Consider the following 11,564-nt stretch of genomic DNA (forward strand, 5'->3'; position numbering starts at 1 on the left):
AGAATCTTACGAATCAAGGTCTCAAGGAGGAGCAACCATAATACAAATCAATTGATCGGTTGCACAAATTGGGGGAGACTGGGGCAAATTATTTTGACAAGATTCTCTCAATCAGGATTTCTGGAAAAACCAAATTCAATTTCTTGTTTTTTTTGAAAAATCACATTGAATTCTTGTTGGCGATATCTCAGCGCCCGCCGCGCTCTCTTCTATCTTCCCCTTTTGACAATCACACTTAATTTCTTGACCAATTGGACGGCAGGACCGGGTTTTATCCCGCTGACCGCTCACTTCGGCAGGACCGGGTTTTATCCCGCTGACCGCTCACCTCGGCAGGACCGGGTTGTATCCCGCTGACCGCTCACCTCGGCAGGACCGGGTTTTATCCCGCTGACCGCTCACCTCGGCAGGACCGGGTTTTATCCCGCTGACCGCTCACTTCGGCAGGACCGGGTTTTATCCCGCTGACCCTTCACCTCGGCAGGACCGGTTGTATCCGCTGACCCTCACCTCGCAGGACCGCGTTTTATCCCGCTCTGACCGCTCACCTCGGCCAGGGACCGGGTTTATCCCGCTGACCGCTCACTTTCGGCAGACCGGTTTTATCCCGCTGACCGCTCACCTCGCCAGGGACCGGGTTTTATCCCGGCTGACCGCTCCACTTCGCAGACCGGTTGATTCCCGCTGACCGCTCACCTCGCAGGACCGGGTTTTTATCCCGCTGACCGCTCACTTCGCAGGGACCGGGTTTTTATCCCGCTTACCGCTCACCTCCGGCAGGACCGGGTTGTATCCCGCTGACCGCTCACCTCGGCAGGACCGGGTTTTATCCCGCTGACCGCTCACCTCGGCAGGACCGGGTTTTATCCCGCTGACCGCTCACCTCGGCAGGACCGGGTTTTATCCCGCTGACCGCTTACTTTGGCAGGACCGGGTTTTATCCCGCTGACCGCTTACTTCGGCAGGACCGGGTTTTATCCCGCTGACCGTCCACATCACGGCAGGCTCGGGTTTGATCCCACTGTCCGATTGTCAAGACGTTTCATTTTCACAGCCATTGGAACGCGGGTCAGTCCCATGATCAAAAGCATTTTCGGGTCAGTCCCACGATCAAAAGCATTTTCGGGTCAGTCCCATGATCAAGAGCTTATTCGGGTCAGTCCCGCGATTCAAAGCTTATTCAGGTCAGTCCCGCGATTAAAGCTTGTTCGGGCCAGTCCCATGATTTGAATTTCCTTCTCTAGCCAGTCCCGTTTTAAATTCCTGTTCGGGTCAGTCCCGTTTTAAATTTCTGTTCAGGCCAGTCCCGTTTTAAATTTCTGTTCGGGCCAGTCCCGTTTTAAATTCCTATTCGAGTCAGTCCCGCTTTAAGTTCCTGTTTGGGCCAGTCCCGTCTTTAAATTTCGTTCGGGTCAATCCCACTTTAAATCTCCTGTCTAAGTCAATTCCATTTTAAAAGTTTTGCCAAAAGGGGTCAGTCCTTATTTCTAAAACGTCCACCGTTCGTGACGTTTGCTACAGAATAAAGCAGGTAAGTATTTGGTGTCTACTTCTTTGTCTCAAGTTTTTCCAAAACTCAGACAAAGAGGGGCAAACTGTAGACACCAAATTTTTGGTGTAATTTCTTTTACTTTTTATTCTCATTTGTCGTGGTTGCTTTTAGTTTTTTTTTAGTTTCTAGTTTTTATTTTTATTTTTATTTTTAAGTTTTAGCGTAGAAAAATCATGAAAAAAGAGAAAAAAAGGAAAAGCATTCAAAAATTATGCTTTAGTTGTTTTGATTTAAATTCAATGTTTTCTTGGGAAAAATATGAAAAATGAAAAAAGGGGGAAACCCGATTGCGGGTTTTGGAATATTTAAGAAAAAAAGAAAAAAAAAAAGGAAAAAGAAAGAAAAATTAGCATTTCATTTTTATCTTTTTATGCCTAGTTCCGCTCATTTTATTCAATCTTTCTTCATTAGTTATTTTTCTTAATTAGTTATTTATATTGTGTTAAATTATTTTTTTTTAAAAAAAAAAAAAATCAAAAATCATAATTCTATTTCTGCCGAATACATTTCCACTTCACATTCTAGTATCTTCTATCCTTAGTGCCGACTGCACTCGACTCCACTCCACTCACACCCCACTTCCCTCATCCGCGACTTAGCTTCCCATTTCAGCAACCATAACACTCGACAACAGATTCCACTGGAGACTCTCTCCAATTCGCACTAGCAACCGAGAGCAAGAGAGGGAGAGCCGCTCCTCGTGAGTATCGACCATGGGAGGAAGCTGAGAGTCGCACTTCCATTTCTGGTTCTGCCCGCAAGCATCGAAGAAAGAGGAACCACTGTGAAGAAAAGGCTGAGGACAAAACTGAGAGAAAACCAAGAGAATTTGGAGGAGGAAGGTGACGGGCAAGGAGGCGAAAGGAAAACAGGGGACGGCTGATAAAAAAGAGGGGCTGGGAATTTGGATTGAAGCCAGAAGCCTTCGGCCGTGGAGTGGAAAAAACAGAGCAAATGGAAAAGAACTAAGGAGCTACGGCAAAACAGAAAAACAGAGCAAGAAAAGGGAGTTGCAAAAACCGAACAAGAAGAAAAGGAGTTTCGGGCAAGCAGGAAAACTGAGTGGAGGAGTTACAATTTGCTGTTGGCTACGGAAATTCCCGCCATTACCGATGAACATTCACCGAGAAGGAGTACGGTAAGCAACCATTTTACTTTAAATTTCAGCTTCCATTCAAGAATAAATGCTGGAAATCCCAACCCCAAAATCCGTCTTTGGTGAATCTGTTTCTTGCAATTTTTCGGTGATTGTTCATAAATGTTTGACCGCGCACGCTCTGTGTATTGATTGGTCTGCGTTCTTTTGTGTTGCTGATAATTTTTGGGCTCTGATTTCCATCCCTTGAGCGAAAAATTGCTGAAATCCTCCATGCCCATGTAGTGTTTGCTAAAATGCCCAATTGAATGTTTTGTTTGAAGAATGACTTGCCCGCGTTTTTTGTGTGAAAAATGGATAAGTTAGCAAGTTCAATTCCTTGCGTTTGAGAAGTCTTGATGTACTGGAATTTATGCATTCTTTTTCTGTTTTCGTTTCCGAATGCTCCCCTTGGTATGAGTTTGAATCAATGATTGTGAGAAGGAATTCATGTGAGTTTCATGTTTTTTTTGGAGTGTAAAAATGATTTTTTTTATGTTTTGCTTTCTGCGAATAAAGATTTATGGCATTTTTTTTTGATCTTTCATGGTTTAATATTTAGGATTGGGTTGTGTTAATCAAAGGGGTTTGAAATTGTTTAAGGTTTTTGTTGATAGATTCCCAGGTTTTAGCTTAAGTTTGCATAGGATTCATGCACGAAACAAAGCTTTCAATTGCAGAACCCAGGAATTAGCATCGACGAAGAAGGCTTCTGCGAATCATGAAACATAAATTTCTGAATTTTTTTTTTACCCCTCAAGTTTGTCTAATTTCACCACGGCCCGAATGATTTGACTGCTCTTACGATCAGGCCCTGAATTAATCTTTCCCCTTGTTGTGTTCCGACCCCTAAAAATTAAAGAAATTGGATTTATTTTGACCTTTTTTTTAGACGTTAATCATCTTTTAATCCTTTTTGACTAGTCTTTTGGATAGATTAATTCCTGCTGTTAGATCATATTTATGTTTTAACAATTTTATTCGTTTTTTTCCATGTTGTTTTTAAGTGAAATAGATGGTTTGGGCTGAGAGGTTATTTTGGTTGGGTTTGTAAACTTGGATTTAGTTTATTTTCTTTTGGGTTTTGGTTTGGGCTTGGGGGTTTAAGGCCCATGCATTTTATTGGGTTTACTTGACATAAATAATAGGTTGGCCCATTCTTTTTTTTTTTGTTTCGCACTTCCGTTGGGCTGAAGGGTTAAAGCCCATCAGTTTTGTTGGATCATTCTTGAGGCCAGAATAGTAGACTAGTCCATCTGTTTTGCTAGAGTTTCGGTTGGGTTTGGAAGGTTTTGGCCCAAGCAAATAAGAAAAATGGCCCAATGGTTTGATCCATTAAGAAACCAGAAAATTATTTTGCAAATCAGCCCTTGCATTTTTCTATAACTGTACTGTGGCCCTGGACCATTCCATTCCTTTCAATTGAGTCCCTGGTTTAATTGCAAATGAGTACCTGAACTTTATTTTTCTTTAATTTTGACCCCAAGACTTTATTAATTTTTGCAATCAAGTCTTTTCTTCTTTTGACTTCTTAAATGTGGGTTGTTGACATGATTTAATTGATTCAAATTCATGTTTATTTTTTATCCTTTGTGATTATTTGCCAAATAAATTGGTACCTTGACCATTTCTTTTATTTTGGAGGATAAATAAATGATTTCACTCCATTAGAGCTTCATTTCAAGGGCGGTATATTTTCTTTTATCCCTTTTTGTGTCTCTCCTATGTGAACCAACGTGCTACGTGAAAAATACATGTCTACTTTGCTTTTTTAGCCTTTCCTTAATTTCTTTTATTTATGTCATTTACTTTTGTTTTTTTATCTAAGTTATTGTTTATGGGGTATGTGTACACCTCGTGGCTTGTAATAGATAGGGTTTGGAGGAGCATTCGATAAAGACCTGTTGAAGACATGTGCCTAGCTAGCAAATGTAATAGTTAGGGCCTTAATTACATTATGTGTCTTGCATGTCTATGTGCTATATGTTTAATCGTTTTCTTAGGTTTTTGGCATTTAGATATGCATGCTAAGTGTTATGTGCTATGTGATTGACATGTCTACTCGCTTTCCATATCCTTGAATGAATGTGATGGATGAATGTACGTTTCCACTAGTCCAACGCTAGTCGGAATTCATAGAATGGGTTAGTCCAACGCTAGACCCTTAGGGATTTTCCTCGTTAGTACATCATTTGCTTGTTCACCACATATCACGCATTTTCCTTAGTTTTATCATTTGGCATGATCCTCAAACCCCTTTTCCTCTCATTTTAGGTTTTGCATCCCATACTAGCTATAGGGTTCATTTTGCTTGAGTGTCCCCTTAAATATGGGATATAGACGAGTGTGGCTTTTTCTAAGCCTTAGCACGCTTGTATTCCCTCTATAAAAGGGCAAATTGAGTCACGATTTAGGTCTCCCCGTACCCAATATGCATGAATTCCCTAGGCTCATGCATTTTCAAATCCACTTTACCATTTTATACCCTCATCACACTTTCATTTTTCCTCCCATTTTGCACACGTGCACCTTTATGTTTCTTCACTTGCACACGAACACTTTTATCATCACTTGCACACATGCACTTCATATTATCATTTCACATACCATACCTTGCCCGCTCACGTGCACATTTTCATTTACATATTTATTGTTTTTTATTACTTTTTCAAACTCATGTCCTCACATTGCATACATGCATTTCATTCATTTGCATCCCACTCGCATTATTCGTGACCTCTCCAAAGGGTCATTATTGGGCTTCACAATTAATGTGATTGGCACCATTCAACCTTTGAAGAGAAATTTCCCCCAATATCCCTAGGTCTAGGGTTTGCATTCATATAGTACATCCAAATGTAATAAATTTTTTGGTTAAAACAAGAAAATATTTGATTAAATCACGCAACTAGCCTTGGCTAGGTCGAAGGGGTGCCTTGGATTTTTATCCTTGCCTTCCCCTTCGTCAAATGTGACTCCCGAACCTTTTTCGTTGGTTTACGTGGATTAGGAGTCGTTTAAAAGGGGTTTTTTAATATTTTTTTCCTATTTTTCTTTAAAAATTCATTTTAGGTGACTTGGTACACCTTAACTCATTACCAAGTGGCGACTCCGATTTTTTATTTCAAAAACCCTTTTTAAACTATAATTTTGGGTCAAATCGTCGCATTCTTAGACCCCCATTTAGACCCATTTTTCTTTTAAATAACAATTCATTTTCCAATCACAAATTGAATCAAAAAACACATCTTTCTCAAACCATTTATTTATTTTATTCAAAAAATGGGGCGCGACAGAGAGCTTCAAGTTCCATCTTGATTTTGCCTTGCTTGAGTGAGAAATCAACAAGAATCACTAGTTTAGTCCGAACAAAGTTGTAACAAGGAGCTAAGGAAGCTTGTAGTGGAGTTGTTTGGAGAGGAAAGCCTTGGTTCTTCACTTTCTCTTGGGGTTTTGAAGGTACTAAGTTGGAAAACTTCCTTTCTCTTTCTTATCTCGCAATTTATGGAGAAGATGACTTGAAATTGGAAGTTTTATGGATGATAACTTAGATTGGTAAAGATTGGTGAAATTTCAGCCTAGGGTTTTATGTTTTTCAGCCTTGTTTTATATTGTTCATCCATGATATGATGGTATCTAGCTTGGTTATGGACTTGTGCGAAAATTTGTAGCTTTATTGTGACTTTTTAGCTTCCAAATAGGAATTTTCAGCTTTAGTTCTAAAATTCCAGCTTTAGTAGTGAATTTTCCAGCCTTGATATGTGATGTTTATATGTTAGAGATGAGCTTAAATTAGTTGGTTTTGTAGCCTAGTATAAGGACCCCTTTTTCCTTATAACTTGTGGACTTGATTTGGGTTGTTTTGCCATGAAAGTTAGCCTTGGAAATTGGAGGAAAATTGAAGGACAAATGGGGGAAATGCTGTCCGTTTATTTTCTTGAAGTATAAGTGAGTGAAAGTGAAAATGGGAATGTGATTTTTGAATGGTTTGGACTTAGATTGCTTAGGGTTGCTTGAGTCCACTCTAGTGGTGGTATATGAACTGCAATTTTGTCAAAATCCATACACTTTGCATGGTGAACGTGTGATGCACCGAATTTTAGAATATTGTTTTCAAAGAGGATATTAAGGTTTATTTATTTTGTTTTGTTTTAAAACCTTGTTTTGTTTTAAAAAACTAGAAACCTTAAATTTTAATCAAAAACCCTAGTTTTACTTGTGACTAAAAAGTTGTTGTTTAATTGAGTTTATGTATGACAATACATGCTTTATGATAAGTAATTATAATAGGTAGGTGGTTAGTAGGCTCGTGAGGTGTAATTGAACTTGATGGATTGTTGGATTACATTAAGTTGGTGAGCTAGGGAGTTGTAAAATCTCTCATGTTTTTCTTACAAATTTCCTTTTAGTTGGAATCCATTACGTTAGGATAGCTTTACTACGCATTCACTCCCTCTATAGCTGCAATCAATCATAGAATCAAGGGTTTTTCCTTTAGGTTCCTAGTTCGCGTACCTTAGGGTTTTTGCATATTTTGGCCGTATGATCACTTGGTGAGGTGTGGGTACTAAATTGGGTAGTTAAGAGTGAGTTTTATATAAGAGAAAGTGTGTGATTAGAAGTGATAATAATAAGTTAGTGAATTATAAGTTAAAACCCTAGTACGTGCGAAATAAGGAAAAACGGGTTGAACCGATATGTACCGTTCGTTACCGATTGAATACACCACTTGACCACCACCTTATTACCTTAATCCTCTTGTTATTAATGCATAAATATCATCCCGTAATCAGCCAAGATAGGGCCAAAATTGTTGACCAAGAAAAGAGGGGAAAAAAAGAAAAATTTGAGCTTTGATCTTGAGGCGACACTTGGCAACCATCCAAGGGTTGTTTGACCAACCAATTTCCTTCATTTTTATCACCAAATTAACTTTCTTTCCTCTTCATTTCTGCATTTTCTAGCCGAGCTTAAGGGAGAGAAAAACCAAGTGAGCAAACTCCAATTTTCACCTTGAATCATCTTCATTTGTGAGAAATCACCCAATCCAAACCGATTAAACTTTCATTTTAGTACTTAGGAAGCTTTGTGTGGTAAAAGTTGTAGAAGAAAGGGGTGTGGTTCTCACCTACAAGCACTTTTTGGAAGGTATTATGGCTGTCTTTCCTTTTTGTCTTCCTTAATCTTGTTTAAGTTTGGATAGAAACTCATATTCTTGGCTTATGATGGTTAATTAGTTAGTTTTGAATGATATGTTGAAATGTTTGGCTAGGGTTTGATATTTTCAGTTGTGATTATTGTTTTTATCTATTATATGATGTTGATGACCTTAGATAGGGACTTGGGGTAGTGATTCAAGACATAAATGTGATTTTCAAGCATTGAATCATCAAATTCCAGAAATTGTAGGCCAATCTGTCCTGTTTCTGACCTGTATATTCGAGTATGATAGAGGCTGAATCAGGCTTAGGTCAAAACATGAAAGTTGTAGGGAATGGAGTTATATAGCTTCCTGTAAAATGTCAGCTCAATCTGAGCACTCTAACATGTGAAATGACAAAATTACTCCTGATTGCCAAATGCCTTTTGCGCAGGCAGTGTTCTATTTTCTCTGAGATAGCACATTTTGACCTTGAAAATGAACTAAGTGGCTGTCAATGTCTTCATAAGACTTGTATTTCTCTGTCTCAGCTTCGAAACGGTATAAAGTGTACCCCAAACTGATAAGCGTAGCTTCAGATGTGACCGAAACGCCAAGAGACGTCAAACCTGTTGTTTTGTTGTTTGTCCTTAAACTTGGTTTCCGGTCGTATTACTAGTATTGTTTTGTAAGTGAATGACATGAAGCCTAGATGAAGGGCATGCCGCCCAAATTTTCACTCAAGGGTTAGGTGGATGTACTTGCAACTTGAGCAAAGATTTGAGGACGAATTGAACTTGAATTGTCTAGAGTATATAAGCTGAAATTTGGCCGAACCTCGTACCCTTGGGAAAAGTGAAAATAGCGACCACTAAAAATACGTTTTCCTTGTCTCTTCGACTCAAATGGGAATTCCAAAAATTTTAATCGCTTCATTGCCAAAACTAAAACAAGCGCGCATGCGTTTCTTTACAATTTTTGCCGTTTTGGCCGTTTTAGTCCTTATTTCCATTGTGATGGTTGTTTAACTGATAGTTAAGTATAATCTTCTATCACAGGCAGTGACGACCCGGACGGAGTCGGAGGTCCCGTGATTTGCATGCTAGTTGTTTTGGGTGAATAATTGGGTTTGTTTATGTGATAAATTGTCAAAGTTCTTTGTTTATGTTAAATGGGTACTTAGGCAAGAGTGTACTTTATCTCACTCGACCTAAGCCCATTCTCTGTTCTTGATTCAATATGTGAAGACACATGCCTTGTGTTGAATTGAACCCCTTGTGCTGTGTGCTGTTGGGGTGATTACATGACTTGAGTATTTTGATGAGTACTTTGTTGAGAGATATCCTTTGTTGAGAGATTGGATATCTCAGGGCTTGCTTCCAGCCCGGTTCCAAGGGTAGACGGACTATTCAAGCTGGCCGGAACTTGGTCGAAGTCAGTTCTATGCTAACCTTGGGATTTTGTTCTTTGTTAAAGTAAAGTGATTTTGCTTTTTGCTCGAGCTGTTGTGTGCTGTTGACTGGCCAGCGGGGGTTGACAAGGGAACGGGGAAAGTAAGTGGAATCTACGGATTATGAGTATTTTGGTTGACAGAGTGTCAACAGGTGGTCAAGCTCGGGGAATTTAACTGGCTTTGAAGCCACTTGTATCCTACCATTGTGATGTTACATTTGTATTTATTGATGTGAAATATCTTGGTTTACATGTTTATTTGGACGTTTTGCCCCGATTATTCACTAAGTATATAGCTTACCCCATTCCATTTGTTTTCCTTAACAGGGGCCGACGCGGAGAAAGCTCGGAAAGGTGTATAAACTTTTGGTTTATAGAATAGTTGATTTTGCCCTAGTACTTGTTATAAGTTGATTGGTAAGATGTATATATTTGTTGTGGTGATTATAGTTAGTAGCTTCTCTAGGGTTTACTTTTTGGTGCTAGTAGTGTGTATGGTTTGATGTAATCATTTATACAACTTTTGAAGATGTAATAGGGTAAATGGAACTCTCTTTTGAGTGAAGTCTATTTTCTCGTTTTTAAGTATCGAGTCCTGGCGCGAACTAGGCAGACGATCCGCTAAACCCTTTGGTACGCCTCTGGGTACGGTGGGGTCGTCACAAAACGTGATGACCATTTTAAACATGATGTTTAGTTGCGTATGTTAGGTTTTAAACTTAAAATATTTTACCTATTTTCTTCCCAAAAACAAAAGGAGAGAGCAATAATCTTGCGTATGATTTTACTTAAAACACTTGTTACAATCTATTTCTTTGCATGTGCGCTAGTTTTAAGCCAAGACAAGAGGTTTAAATGAAAGGAAATGAGTTTCTTCCAATCATTTTAGGTCGGACAATTTCCAACTTTTCACTTTGAAAGTCTTGACCTAATTTTCTCAAACATTTGACTATAATCGATGTTCATGTGCTCCAAAAGACTCTTGAAATATTGATTTAGTGTGCACATGAGGTTCTCTTCTCAATTTGAACCAAAAATGTTATGTTTTTTATAAGTTATATAGGCATAAAACTTGTAAATTGCTGCATTTTCTAAATGGAAGTTGAAACCTCAATTTCTTCATGTAAATTGGCTTTGTACTGCTAGTTTTAATATAGTATATGACCACAGGACTCGAGAGAGTTCAAAAGGACGAACCAGGGTTAAAGTGAAGGATTGCGATTGATTGGTGATTGTTTCTTGCATGTTGTGCTTCCAATGACTATGTGAATTGTTGTGAATGTTTGCTTGAATGTTAAATGCTTTAAAATGATTGTTAAATGGATTTTCGATAGGCGAGTGTGTACTTTATTGCACTCGACCTAAGTGAACGTGAAATTTTCAATGATCAAATGATTGAATGTTACTTGTGCATGAATGTAAGCCTTTGGTTGAACTGGGCCCTTGCCCTTCGTTGCCAGTCGACTCGAGTTAGAAGCGGACTCGGTCGGGCGGCTAGTGACCCTGGGACAATGTTTGGTATGCTCGAGTATGACCACGAAGTCTGGTAGAGAACTGGTCAGTGAATACAATGCAATGATTGTAATGAATGAAATAAATACTGAAGGAATTTTCACTGTTAAATGTTTTCAAATGATGGAGGAATAAGGGAAATGGTCAGCGACTGAATGACTGAATGAATGGCTCCAAGTGAACACGTATCCTTCCAATGATTGAATATTTATTTCTTGAATGACTGTTTATTACTGTGCCAAGTGTTCAAACTGTTAAAAGTAATACTTCCATGTTTTATCTACCTGATTGCTTACTTAGGAACCTCACTGGGCTTTTAGCTCATTCCTTTAGTTTTTATTTTCCTTACAGACGTGGATGTCGGAGCAATAAAGTGTGAACTAGAGTGTATAACCCTCTTGTACTTATACTTTTGGTAGATAGAATGTATTTTGACATTTGATGTTGTATCATACATTTGGCTTTTGGTTGTAAATAAGTTTGAATTTTGGTTGAATTGTAGAACTTCAATGTTATTTTTGAAGGATTGCACGGTTAATCTTGAGAGTTGATTGAAGCGAATGAGTGAGTCCTGACGAGAGTTGAGCAGGCGGTTCGCCAAATCCTTGGGTACGCCCTATGTGACGACCCCACCTTTCCCTAGGGCGTACCCCAAGCGCTAGCGGATCGCCTGCCCAACTTTCACCAAGACTTACTCACTCACATTAACTTCAGAGATAACATTAAATGCAAAGTAAGCACAAAATTCCTAAAGAAATATTGCATCTATCCAA

Source organism: Coffea eugenioides, chromosome 8 (genome assembly GCF_003713205.1).
Source record: "Coffea eugenioides isolate CCC68of chromosome 8, Ceug_1.0, whole genome shotgun sequence".
NCBI lineage: Eukaryota > Viridiplantae > Streptophyta > Magnoliopsida > Gentianales > Rubiaceae > Coffea > Coffea eugenioides.